Below are 20,190 nucleotides of genomic sequence, written 5' to 3'. Positions count from 1 at the left end.
ATCTCCTCATGCTCATGTTGAGGTCCATGATCTCTTGTTTGTTCCATCCTTTTCTTAGTGATGAGCTTTTGAGATGAATCTCTCCATCTCCCATGACTCAGAGGTGGAAGCTTTTGCCTTCCCTTTCCTCTTTCTAGAGGTTTCTCTGGCCTTAGGTGTCATAAATGGTTATGGAAAACCTCAAAGCAACGCTTTTACCACACAAAACTTAGAAGGTTTGCTCATCCCCGAGCAAAAGAAGAAAGAAGGTAGTAGAAGAAGAAGAAAATGGAGGAGATGGAGGGAGAATGTGTGAATTCGGCCAAGGGGGTGTGATGTGTGAAAAGGAAGGAGTGATGGTTTGAATTTGAGTGGGTGGGTGTAGGTGGGTTGTATGATGGTTGTGGAAGAGGTGTGGAGGTGATTGGTGAAGGGTATTTGGGGAAGAGAGTTATGAAAAGGTGTGAAGAAGAGAGAAGAAAATGTGGGTATCCTGTGGGGTCCACAGACCAAGTGGGGTCAAGGACTTAACATTCCTGCTCCAATGAGGCGTGTAAAACGCCCTTGCTATGCAATCCTGGCGTTTAACGCCAGACTGCTGCCTGTTTCTGGCGTTAAACACCCAATTGTTGCTTGTTTCTGGCATTTAACGCCAGGTAGATGCTTGTTTCTGGCGTTAAACGCCAGCTTGGTGCCTGTTTCTGGCGTTAAACGCCAGACAGATGCTTGTTTCTGGTGTTTAAATGCCAGACTGCTCTCCTCCAGGGTGTGCTGTTTTTTTCATTCTATTTTTCATTCTGTTTTTGATTTTTCAGTAGTTTTTGTGATTTCACATGATCATCAACCTAAAGAAAACATAAAATAACAATAGAAAATAAATAAATATAATTAGATAACATTGGGTTGCCTCCCAACAAGCGCTTCTTTAATGTCAATAGCTTGACAGTGAGCTCTCATAGAGCCTCACAGATAATCAGAGCAAGGTTGAGACCTCCCAATACCAAACTTAGAGTTTGAATGTGGGGGTTCAACACCAAACTTAGAGCTTGGTTGTGGCCTCCCAACACCAAACTTAGAGTTTGACTGTGGGGGCTTTGGTTGACTCTGCAGTGAGAGAAGCTCTTCATGCTTCCTCTCTATGGTTATAGAAGGAGATCCTTGAGTTTTAAATACAAGGTAGTCCTCATTCAGTTGAAGGATTAATTCTCCTCTGTCCACATCAATCACAGCTCTTGCTGTGGCTAGGAAGGGTCTTCCAAGGATGATGAATTCATCCTCATCCTTCTCAGTATCTAGGATTATGAAATCAGCAGGGATGTAAAGGCCTTCAACCTTCACTAACACGTCCTCTACTTGTCCATAAGCCTATTTTCTTGAGTTGTCTGCCATCTCTAATAAGATTCTGGCAGCTTGTACCTCAAAGATCCCAAGTTTCTCCATTACAAAGAGTGGCATTATGTTTATTCCTGACCCCAGATCACACAGAGCCTTCTCAAAGGTCATGGTGCCTATTTTGCAGGGAATTAGGAATTTACCAGGATCCTGTTTCTTTTGAGGTAATTTCTGCCTATCCAATGCATTCAGTTCATTGGCGAGCAAGGCAGGTTCATCCTCCCAAGTCTCATTACCAAATAATTTGGCATTCAGCTTCATGATTGCACCAAGGTATTTAGCAACTTGCTCTTCAGTAATGTCTTCATCCTCTTTAGAGGAAGAATACTCGTCAGAGCTCATGAAGGGCAGAAGGAGGTTCAATGGAATCTTTATGGTCTCTAGATGAGCCTCAGATTCCTTTGGTTCCTCAAAGGGATACTCCTTTTTGGTCACTGAACGTCCCAGGAGGTCTTCCTCACTGGGATTCACGTCCTCTCCCTCCCTTGTAGGTTCGGCCATGATGGTCAACTCAATAGCCTTGCACTCTCCCTTTGGATTTTCTTCTGTATTGCTTGGGAGAGTACTTGGAGGGATTTCAGTGACTCTTTTACTCAGCTGGCCCACTTGTGCCTCCAAATTCCTAATGGAGGACCTTGTTTTATTCATGAAACTCACAGTGGCCTTAGATAGATCAGAGACTATATTTGCTAAGCTAGATGTATTCTGCTCAGAATTCTCTGTCTGTTGCTGAGTGGATGATGGAAAAGGTTTGCTATTGCTAAACCTATTTCTTCCACCATTATTAAAGCCTTGTTGAGGCTTTTGTTGATCCTTCCATGAGAAATTTGGATGATTTCTCCATGAGGGATTATAGGTGTTTCCATAGGGTTCACCCATGTAATTCACCTCTGCTATTGCAGGGTTCTCAGGATCATAAGCATCTTCTTTAGAAGATGCCTCTTTAGTACTGTTGGATGATTCCTTCAATCCATTCAGACTCTGAGAGATCATATTGACTTACTGAGTCAATATTTTATTCTGAGCCAATATGGCATTCAGAGTATCAATTTCAAGAACTCCTTTCCTTTGAGGCGTCCCATTACCTACAGGATTCCTCTTAGAAGTGTTTATGAACTGGTTATTAGCAACCATGTCAATGAGTTCTTGAGCTTCTGCAGGTGTTTTCTTTAGGTGAATGGATCCACCTGCAGAATGGTCCAATGACATTTTAGATAATTCAAACAGACCATCATAGAATATATCCAGGATGGTCCATTCTGAAAGCATGTCAGAGGGACACTTTTTGGTCAGTTCCTTGTATCTCTCCCAAGCTTCATAGAGAGATTCACCTTCTTTCTATCTGAAGGTTTGAATATCCACTCTAAGCTTGCTAAGCTTTTGAGGAGGAAAGAACTTGGCTAAGAAAGCCGTGACCAGCTTATCCCAAGAGTTCAGGCTATCCTTAGGTTGAGAGTCCAACCATATTCTAGCTCTGTCTCTTACAGCAAACGGGAAAAGCATGAGCCTGTAGACCTCGGGATCAACCCCATTGGTCTTAACAGTATCATAGATCTGCAAGAATTCAGTTAAGAACTAAAAAAGATCTTCTGATGAAAGTCCATGAAACTTGCAATTCTGTTGCATCAGAGAAACTAATTGAGGTTTCAGCTCAAAATTGTTTGCTTTAATGACAGGGATTGAGATGCTTCTTCCATGTAATTTCGAATTTGGTGCAGTAAAGTTACCAAGCATCTTCCATGCACCCCCATCATTGTTATTGGTTTCGGCCATCTCAACTTCTTTTTCAAAAATTTCAGTAAAGTCCTCTTCAAAGTGTTGTGTTTTAGCTTCTCTTAGCTTCCTCTTTAGAGTCCTTTCAGGATCAGGATCAACTTCAATAAGAATGTCTTTATCCCTGCTCCTGCTCATATGAAAAAGAAGAGAACAACAAGAAGAGGAATCCTCTATGTCACAATATAGAGATTCCTTTAGGTGAGTAGAAGAGGAGAAGAATAGGAGAGTAGAATGGAGAAGAGAGAAGATGAAGAATTTGAATTTCAAATTAAAATAAAAGGAAAATATTTTTTTATTAAATTAATTAATTAGAATTTGAAAATATATAAAGAAATAAAATTAAAATTTAAAACAATTAGTTAATTAAAAAGAATTTTGAAAAAGAGGAAGGTGATTTTCGAAAATTTAAATAGAGAATTAGTTAGGTAGTTTTGAAAAAGATATGATTGAAATAGTAAACTTTTAAAATCAAACAAAAAGGCAAGTAGTTAATTGAAAAAGATTTGAAAATCAATTTTGAAAAGATAGGAAGTTAGAAAAGATTTTGAAATTGATTTTGAAAAAGATATGATTGAAACTTAATTTGAAAAAGATTTGAAAAAGAAATTTAAAAAGATTTGATTTTGAAATCAAAGTTGATTACTTGACTAACAAGAAACTAAAAAGATATGATTCTAGAGTTTAAAGGTTGAATCTTTCTTACTAGGCAAGTAACAAACTAAAATTTTTTTGAATCAATCATATTAATTGTTAGCATTAATTTCGAAAATATGAAATAAAAATAAGAAAAAGATTTTAAAAATAAATTTTGAAAATTTCGAAATTATGAAAGAAAAATGTAAAAGATTTGAAAAAGATAGAATTTTTAAATTGAAAATTTGATTTGACTCATAAGAAATAACAAGATTTTAAAAATTTTTGAAAAAGTCAATTCAAATTTTTGAATTTGATGAGAAGAAAAAGGGAAAGATATTTTTTTTTTGATTTTTGAATTTTTAATGATGAAAGAGAAAAACATCAAAAAGACTCAAAACATGAAAATTATGAATCAAAACAAGAAAAATATGCAAGAACACTTTGAATGTCAAGATGAACACGAAGAATACTTTGAAGATCAAGATGAACATCAAGACTTATTTTTGAAAATTTTTAAGAAAAGAAAAACATGCAAGACACTAAACTTAAAAATTTTTATTCTTTAGACACACTAATAATTCAAGAATGCATATTAAAAACAAGAAGAAACACCAAACAAGAAATTTTAAAGATCAAACAAGAAGACTTACCAAGAACAACTTGAAGATCATGAAGAACATCATGCATGAGTTTTCGAAAAATGCAAGAAAGAGATAAACATGCAATTGACACCAAACTTAAAAATTGACTCTATACTCAAACAAGACACACAAAAATATTTTTGATTTTATGATTTTATTAATTTTTTGGTTTTTTCGAAAATTATTTGGAAAAAGAAAAATAAGGATTTCAGAATTTTTAATAAGAATTCTAGGAATCTTGTAATGTTAGTCTAAAGCTCCAGTCCAGGAATTAGACATGTCTTACTAGCCAGCCAAACTTTCAGTGAAAGCTCCGATCCAAAACACTAGACATGGCCAATGGCCAGCCAAGCTTCAGCATACATAATTCAAGCATGTGAGGAGGAAGCCTCAGTCCAAAAGAATTTAGACATGGCTTTACAGCTAGCCAGGATTCAACCTATCTCATGAAATTCCAGAATTTCTTCTTAAAAATTATGAAGAACATAGAATAATTTATTTCTTTAAATTATTTTTTTTTGAAAATTTTTTTCGAAAATAATTAAAACAAAAAGCTTAAAATTAAAATAAAATTACCTAATCTGAGTAACAAGATGAACCGTCAGTTGTCCAAACTTGAACAATCCCCGGCAACGGTGCCAAAAACTTGGTGCACGAAATCGTGATCGTTCCTTCCTTGGTAACGGCGCTAAAAACTAATGATGCACGTTCATGTTCTTAATTCTGTTCACAACTTCGCACAACTAACCAGCAAGTGCACTGGGTCGTCCAAGGAATTAGACATGGCTTGAAAATGGTCTAATGCGCTGTCACTGCATTGCTAATCATCTGTCGGTTCTCGATCATACTGGAATAGGATCCATTGATCCTTTTGCGTCTGTCACTACGCCTAGCACTCGCGAGTTTGAAGCTCGTCACAACCATCCCTTCCCAGATCCTACTCGGAATACCATAGACAAGGTTTAGACTTTCTGGATCTCAAGAATGGCCGTCCATGGGTTCTAATTTATACCACGAAGATTCTAATATCTCGGACTCGGTCCCCTGTATTAGATATCCAAGAGATACCCATTCAATCTAAGGTAGAACGGATGTGGTTGTCAGGCACGCGTTCATGAGTTAGGAATGGTGATGACTGTCACAATCATCACATTCATGTTGAAGTGCGAATGAATATCTTAGAAGCGGAATAAGCTTGAATTGAATAGAAAACAGTAGTACTTTGTATTAATTCATGAGGAACAGTAGAGCTCCAAACCTTAATCTATGGTGTGTAGAAACTCTACCGTTGAAAATACATAAGTGATAATGGAGTTCATTGGTCTCGGCCCCAGAGGGGAACTAGAGTAACCAAGACTAAAAATGATCCGATGATGTAAATACAATAGTAAAAAGTCCTATTTATGCTAAACTAGTTACTAGGGTTTACAGAAATGAGTAAATGATGCAGAAATCCACTTCTGGGGCCCACTTGGTGTGTGCTTGGGCTGAGCAATGAGCTTTACACGTGTAAAGGCTTCTCTTGGAGTTGAACGCCAGTTTGTAACCTGTTTCTGGCGTTTAACTCCAGAATGCAGCATGAAACTGGCGTTGAACGCCAGTTTGCATCGTCTAAACTCACGCAAAGTATGGATTATTATATATTGCTGGAAAGCCCTGGATGTCTACTTTCCAACTCAATTGAGAGCGTGCCATTTGGAGTTCTGTAGCTCTAGAAAATCCACTTTGAGTGCAGGGAGGTCAGAATCCAACAGCATCTGCAGTCCTTCTTCAACCTCTGAATCTGATTTTTGCTCAAGTCCCTCAATTTCAGCCAGAAATTACCTGAAATCACAGAAAAATACACAAACTCATAGTAAAGTCCAGAAATATGATTTTATTTAAAAACTAATAAAAATATACTAAAAACTAACTAAATCATACTAAAAACTATGTAAAAACAATGCCAAAAAGCGTATAAATTATTCACTCATCACAACTCTTGGCTAGGCATGGGAATTGGGGTCACGATCTTTGTCTAACAACCGTATCTTGACAATTATGAGGAACAAAGCTCATTAAGTCTACCCTCAAAGTCTTAAGTATGTGATATCTACTCCTAGACTTGAAGTACGTCAAATGGCTTTGATCACATCAACCCATAAGTCCCAACCTACCTACTAATTGGATTAGTAGTGGGTTGGCATCAATGAGTATCAAATTGACTACCAAGGGCTCCCAAATCATCAAATCCATTAGACCCAATGACTCAAGTTTACCCAATTCCCTTGACCTAGGCCAAGAGTAAAGAAGACTACTCCATAATCAAAGTAAACAATTCATCGAACACTTGGTAAGCATTAACAAAAGACATGTTCAAAATAGCAATTAAATTGAAATCTACAAGTACCCACTAACAATTATCAACATTCAATCATCCAAACAACAAGATTAAACATAGAAATCATCAATGTAACATCAACAAGTCAAGATTCACAACATTCATGAAATGGGTATAAAATGACAATTGACAAGAATTCATAAAACTATCACTAGATATAAGAAAAATTGTAACAAGGAATTCAAATTGAACAATTAAAACTAGTAATTAACAAGATCCAATTCATAAATCAACAAGGGAAGATCAAATTAAAACTAGATCTAGAGAGGAAAAAGGGTTTCTCTCTCTAGAATAACCAAAGAACCAAAAAAAAAGCTAAAATTATGTCTTAGTGTAAAAATGATTGATCCCCCCTTTCCCCCTAGCATCCTTGGGTCTTTTCCATGTAGAAACAGCTTGAAATTGGGCCTGATGAGCCTCAGAAATTGCCAGGCACGATTTCCTTTAATGAGGTCACGTGCAGCTTCCCACACGTGCGCGCCATGCGTGCGTGCGCGCCGATTGCTTTTGCGATCCACGCGTGCGCGCCAAGTGCGCGTGCGCGTCGATAGGAATCTTCTGATCCGCGCGGATGCGTCCATCCTTGCGCGCCGCTTCCAGCCAATCCCATCCACGCGTCCGCGTGGAGTGCGCAGGCGCGCCGATGCTGCTCTTCCCAAGATTTAAATTCTTCATGTTCCTCCCCTCTTTGTACATGCTTTCTCCCTCTCTTCTAAGTCATTCCTACCCTATAATTCTTGAAATTACTCAACAAATACATCACAGTATCGAATGGCAATAGAAGAGGATTAAAATATGGCAATTTTAAGGCAAAATAAGCATGTTTTCCATCATGGAGCAATATTGGGAAGTGAACACAAAACCATGCATTTCTTGCGAATAAGTGTGAGAAATATTGATAAAATCCCCTAAAATAAGCACAAGATAAACCACAAAATCGGGGTTTATCAAATCTCCCTACACTTAAACCAATCATATCCTCATGCTTAAAATAAAAAGACCAAAGATCATGATGGGAAAGGGTTTATGAAATGCAAACTACCTAAATGGATGCATGCAACTAATGTAAAATCATCTACCTACTTGGTCAAGAGTAAATCTATCCTCCAAGAATACATGTGAGCATATAGGGTGAAAATAGTATGTGATTCATGAATCCTACCAAATTGAACATCACCATGGAATGCATATGACTTGCTAAACGAACGCTTGTGAAAGCCGGGAACAAGCATTGAGCATCGAACCCTCACCAGAAGTGTATCCGCTCTATTCGCTCAAGTGTATAGGGTTCGTCACTCAATCTTCTCCTAATCATGCTTTCCAAGATTTGTCTTTCATCTAACAATCGATAATTACTTAATGCATGCTTACAAGTATCATGAGGTCTTATTCATGGGTTGTAACGGAGCTAGGGTGAAGGTAAGAATGTATATGGCCACGTGGGCTTAAAATTTGAGTCCTTGATCAACCTAGGATCCACTAGACACATAGAACAACCTATACAACTACAATATATTACCTAGCCACCCTTGAGTTTTACTCTTTTTGCATACTCATGTATTCTTTTCAATTCACACTCATATGCATTGTTTTTGTTACTTTATCTTGGGGCATCTTTGTCCCCTTTCATTGCTTTCTCTCTTTTATTTTTTTTTTATTTTTTTTATTATCCCCTTTTTCTTGGGGTTTCTTTGTGAACAAAAGTTTCACTGCATACAGTTTCGTCATTCAACACATGAGTATGTTCCCAAATCCTAGAATTTTTCAATTACACTACAATTACACACCTATATATCTACCCGAATTTCCCAAGTATACCCTCCTAATTGAATGACACACATCCTAACTTACCTAAGCTAATCAAGGATTCAAATTTAGGGACATTCATGGTTTTTCACTTAGGGTTGTTTATATGCTTTATTTAAGAACAAAAGGGTTTATCATGGGCTCAAAATTGGTTAGTGTTCCGAGGGTTACCTGAAACTGTAGGTCGATCTCGGGTGAGATCTTCTGTATTGGTCGGAGATGACGTGTCCGGCTGGCTGGTGGCGGCCGGAGCTGTTGTGTCTGACTTGTTGGACTGGCTGCACTTCTAATCCTTGGTCACCGGAGGGTGGGGGGTACCTACAAGAGACTCCGATGCTTAAGTTAGCACGGGGTATTAAGCAGGTTTATTGTAGAATCAGAGTATGAGTTATACCTAGGTGCTCCAGTGTATTTATAGTGGTTGTAGAGTGACCTTTCTAGATAAGATAAGTTGGTTATTGATGAGCGGATAATTTATATGCTTTTTGGCATTGTTTTTAGTATGTTTTTAGTAAGATCTAGTTAGTTTTAGGGATGTTTTCATTAGTTTTTATGTTAAATTCACATTTCTGGACTTTACTATGAGTTTGTGTGTTTTTCTATGATTTTAGGTATTTTCTGGCTGAAATTGAGGGACTTGAGCAAAAATCAGATTCAGAGGTTGAAGAAGGACTGCTGATGCTGTTGGATTCTGACCTCCCTGCACTCAAAGTGGATTTTCTGGAGCTACAGAATTCAAAATGGCGCGCTTCCAATTGCGTTGGACAGTAGACATATAGGGCTTTCCAGAAATATATAATAGTCCATACTTTGGCCGAGTTTAGATGACGTAAAAGGGTGTTAATTGCCAGTTCTACGCTGCTGTCTGGAGTTAAACGCCAGAAATACGTTACAAGCCAGAGTTGAACGCCAGAAATACGTTACAAACTCGCGTTCATCTCCAAGAATGACCTCTGCACGTGGAAAGCTAAAGCTCAGCCCAAGCACACACCAAGTGGGCTCCGGAAGTGGAGTTATGCATCACTTACTTACTTCTGTAAACCCTAGTAGCTAGTTTATTATAAATAGGACTTTTTACTATTGTAATAGGGATCTTATGATTTTTAGTTCATCTTAGGATCATAGTGATCACGTTTGGGGGCTGGCCATTTGGCCATACCTGGACCTTTCACTTATGTATTTTCAACGGTAGAGTTTCTACACTCCGTAGATTAAGGTGTGGAGCTCTGCTGTTCCTCATGAATTAATGCAAAGTACTACTATTTTTCTCTTCAATTCAACTTATTCCGCTTCTAAGATATTCATTCGCACTTCAACATGAATGTGATGAACGTGACAATCATCATCATTCCCCCACGAACGCGTGCCTGACAACCACTTCCGTTCCACCTTAGATTGAATGAGTATCTCTTGGATCTCTTAATCAGAATCTTCGTGGTATAAGCTAGATTGATGGCAGCATTCATGAGAGTCCGGAAAGTCTAAACCTTGTTTGTGGTATTCTGAGTAGGGCTCTGGGATTGAATGACTGTGGCGGACTTCAAACTCGCGAGTGCTGGGCGTAGTGACAGACGCAAAAGGAGGGTGAATCCTATTCCAGTATGATCGAGAACCTCAGATGATTAGCCGTGCTATGATAGAGCATTTGGACCATTTTCACAAGAGGATAGGATACAGCCATTGACCACGGTGATGCCTCCAGACGATTAGCCATGCAGTGACAGCGCATCGGACCATTTTCCAGAGAGGATGAAAAGTAGCCATTGACAATGGTGATGTCCTTACATAAAGCCAGCCATGGAAAGGAGTAAGACTGATTGGATGAAGACAGCAGGAAAGCAGAAGTTCAGAGGAACGAACACATCTCCATACACGTATCTGAAATTCTCACCAATGATATACATAAGTATTTCTATCTTTATTTTCTGTTTATTTATTATTTATTTTCGAAAACTCCATAATCAATCATTATCCGCCTGACTGAGATTTACAAGATGACCATAGCTTGCTTCATACCAACAATCTCCGTGGGATCGACCCTTACTCACGTAAGGTTTTATTACTTGGACGACCCAGTGCACTTGCTGGTTAGTTGTATCGAAGTTGTGAATGAAAAACGATTTATTAAGACGTGCGTACCAAGTTTTTGGCGCCGTTGCCAGAGATCACAATTTCGTGCACCAAGTTTTTGGCGCCATTGCCGGGGATCGTTCGAGTTTGGACAACTGACGGTTCATCTTGTTGCTCAGATTAGGCAATTTTCTTTTTGTTTTATTTTCAAAAATTTTTCAAAAAAAAAATTTTTTCAAAAATTTCTCCTTTGTTTTCGAAAAAAAAAATTCTAAAATAAATGTTTTCAAAAATATATTTTTCTTCAGAATTTTTAAAAATGAATTCTAGTGTTTCATGATGATTTGTTGAATCCTAGCTGGCTGTAAGCCATGTCTAATCTTTTGGACTGGGTTTCAACTTATCACACAAGAGCTTGTTGATTTTCACACACTTAGTTGCTCTATACATGGAAAGTATCAATATCTTCTAAAGTTTGGCTGGCTAGTAAGCCATGCATAACCCTCAGATTGGAGCTTTAGACTAAGAGTACACAATTCCTGGAATTCATATTAAAAATTTTGGAATCCTTATTTTTTTTTTCAAATTAATCTTCGAAAAATCCAAAAAAATCATAAAAATAAAAAAATTTTTGTGTTTCTTGTTTGAGTCTTGAGTCAATTTCATGTTTGGTGTCAATTGCATTTTTTCTAAAAATTTTATGCATTTTTCGAAAAATTCATGCATTCATAGTGTTCTTCATGATCTTCAAGTTGTTCTTGGTAAGTCTTCTTGTTTGATCTTGATGTTTTCTTGTTTTTCATATGCATTCTTGCATTCATAGTATCTGAACATGAAAGATTTCTAAGTTTGGTGTCTTGCATGTTTTCTTTGCATAAAAATTTTTTCAAAAATATGTTCTTGGTGTTCATCTTGACATTCATAGCATTCTTGCATGCATTCATTGTTTTGATCTAAAAATTTTCATGCATTGCATCATTTTCATGTTTTTCTCTCTCATCATAAAAATTAAAAAAAAAATCAAAAAATATATTTCCCCTTTTCTCTCTTAAAATTTCGAAAATTAGATTTGACTTTTTCAAAAATTTTTAAAATCTAGTTGTTTTTATAAGTCAAATCAAATTTTCAAATTAAAAATCTTATCTTTTTCAAAATCTTTTTCAAAAATCAAATCTTTTTCATTTTTCTTATTTATTTTCGAAAATTTAAAAAAAAATATTTTTCAAAAATATTTTTCTTATCTTTATCACATAATTTTCGAAAATAACATCATCAATTAATGTTTTGATTCAAAAAATTTCAAGTTTGTTACTTGCCTGTTAAGAAAGATTCAAATTTTAAGTTCTAGAATCATATCTTGTGATTTCCTATGAATCAAGTCATTAATTGTGATTTTAAAAATCAAATCTTTTTCAAAACTAATTTCAATCATATTTTTTCAAAAATATCTTTTTATCGTATCTTTTTCAAAATCATATCTTTTTCAAAAATTTGATTTTAAAATATCTTTTCTAACTTCTTATCTTCTTATCTTTTCAAAATTGATTTTCAAATTTGTTTCAACTAACTAACTAACTTTTTGTTTGTTTCTTATCTTTTTCAAAACTACCTAACTAACTCTCTCTCTCTAATTTTCGAAAATATCTTCCCTCTTTTTCAAAATTTCTTCTTAATTAACTAATTATTTTAATTTTTGATTTTAATTTTCGAAAATTACTAACCTTTTTCAAAAATAATTTTCGAAAATCACTAACTCTTTTTCAAAAATAATTTTCGAAAATTCTCCTTCTCTCTCATCTCCTTCTATTTATTTATTCATCTACTAACACTTCTCTTCATCTCACATCTCTGCTCTCCTCACCCTTGTGTTTCTTTCCTTACATTACATTCTTTTCTCCTTCTTTTCTTCTACTCACACAGGAACCTCTATACTGTGGTAAAAAGGATCCCTATTATTATTTTTCTGTTCCCTCTTTTTCATATGAGCAGGAGCAAGGACAAGAATATTCTTGTTGAAGCAGATCCAGAACCTGAAAGGACTCTGGAGAGAAAACTAAGAGAAGCTAAAATACAACAATCCAGAGACAACCTTTCAAAAATTTTTGAACAAGAAGAGGAGATGGCAGCCGAAAATAATAATAATACAAGGAGGATGCTTGGTGACTTTACTGCACCTAATTCCAATTTACATGGAAGAAGCATCTCTATCCCTACCATTGGAGCAAACAACTTTGAGCTGAAACCTCAATTAGTTTCTCTGATGCAGCAGAACTGCAAGTTCCATGGACTTCCATCTGAAGATCCTTTTCAGTTCTTAACTGAATTCTTGCAGATCTGTGATACTGTTAAGACTAATGGAGTAGATCCTGAAGTCTACAGGCTCATGCTTTTCCCTTTTGCTGTAAGAGACAAAGCTAGAGTGTGGTTGGACTCTCAACCCAAAGATAGCCTGAACTCTTGGGATAAGCTGGTCAAGGCTTTCTTAGCCAAGTTCTTTCCTCCTCAAAAGCTGAGTAAGCTTAGAGTGGATGCTCAAACCTTCAGACAGAAGGAAGGTGAATCCCTCTATGAAGCTTGGGAGAGATACAAGCAACTGACCAAAAAGTATCCTTATGACATGCTTTCAGAATGGACCATCCTGGATATATTCTATGATGGTTTATCTGAGCTATCAAAGATGTCATTGGATACTTCTGCAGGTGGATCCATTCACCTAAAGAAAACGCCTGCAGAAGCTCAAGAACTTATTGACAAGGTTGCTAACAACCAGTTTATGTACACTTCTGAGAGGAATCCTGTGAGTAATAGGACGCTTCAGAAGAAGGGAGTTCTTGAAATTGATACTCTGAATGCCATATTAGCTCAGAATAAAATATTGACTCAGCAAGTCAATATAATTTCTCAGAGTCTGAATGGAATGCAAGCTGCATCCAACAGTACTCAAGAGACATCTTCTGAAGAAGAAGCTTATGATCCTGAGAACCCTGCAATAGCAGAGGTGAATTACATGGGTGAACCATATGGAAACACCTATAACCCCTCATGGAGAAATCACCCAAATCTCTCATGGAAGGATTAAAAGCCTCAACAAGGCTTTAATAATGGTGGAAGAAACAGGTTTAGCAATAGCAAGCCTTTTCCATCATCCACTCAGCAACAGACAGAGAACTCTGAACAAAATACTTCTAATTTAGCAAACTTAGTCTCTGATCTATCTAAGGCCACTGTGAGTTTCATGAATGAAACAAGGTCCTCCATTAGAAATTTGGAAGCACAAGTGGGCCAGCTGAGTAAAAGAGTCACTGAAATCCCTCCTAGTACTCTCCCAAGCAATACAGAAGAAAATCCAAAAGGAGAGTGCAAGGCCATTGAAATGACCATCATGGCCGAAACCACAAAAGAGGAGGAGGACGTGAATTCCAAGGAGGAAGACCTCCTGGGACATCCAGTGATCAATAAGGAGTTTCCCTTTGAGGAACCAAAGGAATTTGAGGCTCATCTAGAGACCATAGAGATTCCATTAAACCTCCTTATGCCATTCATGAGCTCTAATGAGTATTCCTCTTCTGAAGAGAATGAGGATGTTACTAAGGAGAAAGTTACCAAGTACCTTGGTGCAATCATGAAGCTGAATGTCAAATTATTTGGTATTGAGACTTGGGAAGATGAACCTCCCTTGTTCACCAATGAACTGAGTGATCTGGATCAACTGACATTGCCTCAGAAGAAACAGGATCCTGGAAAGTTCCTAATACCTTGTACCATAGGCACCATGACCTTTGAGAAGGCTTTATGTGACCTGGGGTCAGGAATAAACCTCATGCCACTCTCTGTAATGGAGAAACTGGGAATCTTTGAGGTACAAGCTGCTAAAATCTCATTAGAGATGGCAGACAATTCCAGAAAACAGGCTTATGGACAAGTAGAGGACATATTAGTAAAGGTTGAAGGCCTTTACATCCCTGCTGATTTCATAATCCTAGATACTGGGAAGGATGAGGATGAATCCATCATCCTTGGAAGACCCTTCCTAGCCACAGCAAGAGCTGTGATTGATGTTAACAGAGGTGAACTAGTCCTTCAATTGAATGAGGACTCCCTTAAGTTTAAAACTCAAGGACATCCTTCTGTAAACATGGAAAAGAGGAACAGTAATCTTCTCTTAAAACAGAGTCATACAGAGGCCCCACAGTCAAACTCTAAGTTTGGTGTTGGGAGGCCACAACCAAATTTTAAGTTTGGTGTTGGAGAGTCTCAACAATGCTCTGAACATCTATGAGGCTCCATGAGAGCCCACTGTCAAGCTATTGACATTAAAGAAGCGCTTGTTGGAAGGCAACCCAATTTTTATTTATCTAATTCTATTTTATTTTTATTGTTCTTTCATGTTTAATTAGGTTCATGATCATGTGGAGTCACAAAATAAATATAAAAATTGAAAACAGAATCAAAAATAGCAGAAGAAAAATCACACCCTGGAGGAGGATCTGACTGGCGTTTAAACGCCAGTAAGGAGCATCTGGCTGGCGTTCAACGCCAGAACAAAGCATGTTTCTGGTGTTAAACGCCAGAAATAAGCAGCATCCTGGTGTTCAGACGCCAGAAATGCACAGTGAAGAAGAGCTGGCGCTGAACGCCAGAAACAAGCATCTGGCTGACGTTCACGACAGAAATATGCTGCATCTGGGCGTTGAATGCCCAGAACAAGCATCAATTCGGCGTTTAAATGCCAGAATTGCATGCAAAGGCATTTTACATGCCTAATGGGTGCAGGGATGCAAATCTTTGACACCTCAGGATCTGTAGACCCCACAGGATCAACTCAGCATCTGTGGACCCGACAGGATCCCTACCTACCTCCACTCACTCTCTTCCATCTTCTCAATGTTCATCCTCTCTTCCCAATAAACACTCTTCCCCAAAACTCTTCACCAATCACCTCAATATCTCTTCCCTATCACCACTTCACCACTCACATCCATCCACTCCTCCCCATAAACCTACCTCATAAACTCCACCTACCTTCAAAATTCAAAATCAATTTCCCACCCAAAACCCACCCTTATGGCCGAACCTTACCCCCCTCCCTTCCCTATATATAGCCCTCCATTCTTCCTCATTTTCACACAACACAACCCTTTCTTCCCCTTCTTGGCCGAAACACATATCTCTCTCCCTCTCCTCCATTTCTTCTTCTTCTTCATCTATTCTTTCTTCTCTTGCTCGAGGGCGAGCAAAATTCTAAGTTTGGTGTGGTAAAAGCATAAGCTTTTTGTTTTTTCATTACCATTGATGGCACCTAAGACCGGAGAATCCTCTAGAAAAGGGAAAGGGAAGACAAAAACTTCCACCTCTGAGTCATGGGAGATGGAAAGATTCATCTCCAAAGCTCATCAAGACCACTTCTATGATGTTGTGGCCAAGAAGAAGGTGATCCCCGAGATCCCTTTCAAACTCAAGAGAATGAGTATCCGGAGATCCGACATGAGATCCATAGAAGAGGTTGGGAAGTTCTAACAAACCCCATCCAACAAGTCGGAACTCTAATGGTTCAAGAGTTCTATGCTAATGCATGGATCACAAGGAACCATGATCAAAGTAAGAACCCGAACCCAAAGAATTATATCACCATGGTTCGGGGGAATTACTTAGATTTTAGTCCGGAAAATGTAAGGTTGGCGTTCAACTTGCCAATGATGGAAGAGAATGCACGCCCCTACACAAGGAGAGTCAACTTTGATCAAAGGTTGGACCAAGTCCTCATGGACATATGTGTGGAAGGAGTTCAATAGAAGATTGACTCAAAAGGCAAACCGGTTCAACTGAGAAGACTGGACCTTAAGCCTGTAGCTAGAGGATGGTTGGAGTTCATTCAACGCTCAATCATTCCCACTAGCAATCGGTCTGAAGTTACTATAGACCGGGCCATCATGATCCATAGCATCATGATTGGAGAAGAGGTGGAGGTTCATGAGATTATACCTCAAGAACTCTACAAGGTAGCTGACAAGTCCTCCACTATGGCAAGGTTAGCTTTTTCCCACCTCATTTGCCATCTATGCAACTCAGCTGGGATTGACATAGAAGGAGACATTCCCATTGAAGAAGAGAAGCCCATCACTAAGAAAAGGATGGAGCAAACAAGAGAGCCCATTCATGGATCTCAAGAGACGCATGAAGCTCATCACCATGAGATCCCGAAGATGCTTCAAATGCATTTTCCTCCACAAAACTATTGGGAGCAAATCAACACCTCCCTAGGAGAATTAAGTTCCAACATGGGACAATTAAGGGTGGAACATCAAGAGCACTCCATCATCCTTCGTGAAATTAGAGAAGATCAAAAAGCAATGAGGGAGGAGCAACAAAGACAAGGAAGAGACATAGAAGAGCTCAAGGACATCATTGGTTCCTCAAGAAGGAAACGCCACCATCACTAAGGTGGATTCATTCCTTGTTCTTAAATTCTCTGTTTTTCATTTTCTTTATGTTAAGTGCTTATCCATGTTTGTGTCTTATTACATGATCATTAGTCTTTAGTAACTTTGTCTTAAAGTTATGAATGTCCTATGAATCCATCACCTCTCTTAAATGAAAACTGTTTTAATTCAAAAGAACAAGAAGTACATGAGTTTTGAATTTATCCTTGAACTTAGTTTAATTATATTGATGTGGTGACAATGCTTCTTATTTTCTGAATGAATGCCTGAACAGTACATATGTCTTTTGAAGTTGTTGTTTAAGAATGTTAAATATGTTGGCTCTTGAAAGAATAATGACAAGGAGACATGTTATTTGATAATCTGAAAAATCATAAAAATGATTCTTGAAGCAAGAAAAAGCAGCAAAGAACAAAGCTTGCAGAAAAAAAATAAAAAAAAAAGAGAGCAAAAGCAAGCAGAAAAAGCCAAAAGCTCTTAAAACCAAAAGGCAAGAGCAAAAAGCCAATAGCCCTTAAAACCAAAAGGCAAGGGTAAATAAAAAGGATCCCAAGGCTTTGAGCATCAGTGGATAGGAGGGCCTAAAAGAATAAAATCCTGGCCTAAGTGGCTATCCTTCAAATGACCGGAAACCTTTGGTTATCCTCTAAGAAAGCATACTTCAAATGAGATGGAAGGGGCTTCAATTCACTTTTTATCTCAAGTTGAGGTTCCTTTTCATCAATCTCATAGGATTCATTCTCGACAACTTCTTCATGTTCATCTTCTTGGTCATCCGTCTCCTCAACAATGGGGTAGCACAACTTGTCATAGTCTTCTTCTTGCACTTCCGCTACCACTTCATCAATCACATCACATCGGAGCACGGAATGTTCTTCGGGAGGATGTTTCATGGCTTCCTCTAAATTGAACTTGATAGTCTTGTCTCCAACCCCAAAGGAATTTATACCGGTGAAGGCATCTAACTTGAACTTGGAGGTTTTGAGGAAGGGTCTACCGAGTAGAACGGAGGAGGAGCTTCTATTTTCTGTTGGAGGCATTTCAAGGATGTAAAAGTCAACCGAAAAAACCAAATCCTTAATTGGCACGAGTACATCTTCCGCTATCCCCATCACTGTGATCACACTCTTATCGGCTAAGGCAAACCTCGCGGCCGACTTCTTTAATAGAGCTAAATTCAACCGCACATAGATAGAAAGTGGCATGATGCTTACACAAGCTCCCAAGTCACACATACAATCATGAAAAGTGTATCCACCAATACAACAAGACACTAAGCACGATCCAGGGTCACCATATTTTCTTGGAATAGGTTCCATCAAGGAAGAAATTGAACTACCTAAGGATAATGTCTCCAATTCTCCTATCCTATCCTTGTGTGTACACAAGTCTTTCAAAAATTTTGCATACTTTGGAATTTGTTGAATAGCATCAAGGAGTGGGATGGTTACCTCAACCTTTTTGAACACTTGAAGCATGTTCAAATCAAACTCCGGTGTCTTCTTCACCTTCTTCACCATGGAAGGAAATGGAATAGGAATTGATTTATCCACTATAGCTTTCCTCTTGGGTTTCTTGAGGTTTACTCCTTCTTCCTCATGCCTTTTGTCTACCACCTCTTCTTCATGTGGAGTTTCAACAACTATCTCTTCTTCATGAATTTCTCCCATGACCCTTGGAGGTATCTTTTCTAATGTAGTCCCCGACCGTAGAGTGATGGCGTTGAGACCGCCTCTTGGGTTTGGTTGGGGTTGGGATGGAAGGTTAGAGGAACTTGAGGGTTGATTGGTGTTGTTATTGGGGGTTGGTGATTGGCTTGACATGTTCATCTTTGAAAGCATATTGGTGAGGTTGGCCAATTGAGTATTCAAGGCCTCGAATTGAGCCTTGTTGCTCTCATCTCGTTTTTCCATAGCGGCTCTAAGCTCATCAACTTGATTGTTGGAAGATGGAGGAGTTTGGTTTTGATTTTGTTGTCTATGGTGTGGTGCTTGGTACTTGGTGTAGTTGTTTTGGTTTTGGTTGGAGTGGCCTTGGTTGGCTTGGTAGTTGGTGTTGTTATGGTGGTATTGGGATGAAGATTGGTTGTTGTTGTGATAAGAAGAAGAGTTGTTCCACCTTTGGTTTTGATTGCTTCCTTGTGCATTATCTCTCCACCCTTGATGTTGATTACCACCTTGATGGTAGTTATTTTGACCTTGAGAAGGGTAGGGTGGACGGTTATTGTAATTCACATTGGCTACCACAAGGGCATGTTCCTCTTGAATTTGATGGCATTGGTCGGTGTAATGTGTGGTGCTAGAGCACAAATCACAAATTCTAGGAGGGCCTTCAAGTTGAGCAATTGGAGGTGGGGCTTGGACGACTTGGATGGAGTAGTATTCCTTTTGATCCCTTTGGATTTGTGTAAAGATGGTGGTCATATCCCTAAGTGCCTTGGTTAGACTTACTTCGGAGGGGGATGGTTCTACCACAACCTTGAGAGGATTACTTCTCACCCTTGTGTGTTGCGTAGCTTTGGCAACATCCTTTATCAAATTCCAAGCTTCTCCCTCCATCTTGTTTTTCGAAAGGGAACCGCCACTAGAAGTGGTGAGCAATCTTCTATCTTCCGCACAAAGACCTCCGGTAAAGTAGCTAATGAGCAAGTGAGTGGTCATTCCGTGGTATGGACATGACTTCAATAGCCTCTTGAACCGAGACCAATACTCGTACAAACTCTCTTGGTCTCTTTGCATTATACCCGAAATCTCTTTCCGGATGTAGTCGGTCTTCTCCGATGGGAAGAACTTATCAAGAAACTCTCTTCTCAAGAAATTCCAATTAGTCACAATCTCATCCGGTAGCGAGTAGAACCATGTTTTTTCTTGCGCTTCAAGAGAGAAAGGGAATGCAAAAACCATGATAGCTACCTCATCAGCTCCATGCCTTCGAGCCGTAGAACAAACAACTTGAAAATCCTTCAAATGTCGGATGGGGTCTTGACCCGGCAACCCATGATACTTAGGAAGTAGATTTATCAAGCTACTCTTCAACTCAAAGTTTGGATCAAGGTTAGGATACCTTGCTT

At 38.4% G+C, this 20,190-nt stretch overlaps 2 non-coding genes across 2 annotated transcripts; one reads left to right on the top strand and one right to left on the bottom strand.

The window, feature by feature from the left end:
- The first annotated feature begins 2,634 nt into the window (after nucleotides 1-2,634).
- Nucleotides 2,635-2,742, top strand: LOC148576090 (small nucleolar RNA R71). The gene has a single exon (XR_015903071.1). It is a non-coding gene; the product is annotated as a small nucleolar RNA R71 (small nucleolar RNA).
- Nucleotides 2,743-13,195: 10,453 nt separating this feature from the next.
- LOC148576089 (small nucleolar RNA R71) lies at nucleotides 13,196-13,303 on the bottom strand. Its single transcript, XR_015904096.1, has one exon. It is a non-coding gene; the product is annotated as a small nucleolar RNA R71 (small nucleolar RNA).
- Nucleotides 13,304-20,190: the final 6,887 nt, after the last annotated feature.

The sequence above is a fragment of the Arachis ipaensis genome, chromosome B1 (assembly GCF_059453495.1).
Source record: "Arachis ipaensis isolate K30076 ecotype BB chromosome B1, ASM5945349v1, whole genome shotgun sequence".
Lineage (NCBI taxonomy): Eukaryota > Viridiplantae > Streptophyta > Magnoliopsida > Fabales > Fabaceae > Arachis > Arachis ipaensis.
The sequence above is the reverse complement of the archived record's forward strand: the minus strand, read 5'-3'. Positions and strand labels throughout refer to the sequence as shown.